The sequence below is a fragment of the Myotis davidii genome, unplaced genomic scaffold (assembly GCF_000327345.1).
Source record: "Myotis davidii unplaced genomic scaffold, ASM32734v1 scaffold205, whole genome shotgun sequence".
Lineage (NCBI taxonomy): Eukaryota > Metazoa > Chordata > Mammalia > Chiroptera > Vespertilionidae > Myotis > Myotis davidii.
This window is the reverse complement of record NW_006297573.1, coordinates 727,829-728,087: the sequence shown is the minus strand read 5'-3', so window position 1 is coordinate 728,087 and position 259 is coordinate 727,829.

The window sequence follows — 259 nt, the reverse complement described above, 5'->3', positions numbered from 1 at the left end:
CCTTTTCCTCCGTCTCAGGACCCCCGTGCTTTAGCCTCCGCCCGCGCCAGCGCTGCGATTGGAGGGTGGTGCCCTTCGAAAATGCCGGCTCTAGTCCCCTCGAGGCAGAGACGCGAAAGGCAGGAGCCGCCTCGCGACCGCCACTCGCCCCCTGGTACGCACGTGCGCAGGAATCAGCGGGAACGGTAGTTCCCGCAAGACCGTAACGGGCTCTGCAGTTTCTAACAGCGCAGGCACCGCCGCGGGCAGCTCGCGCGGG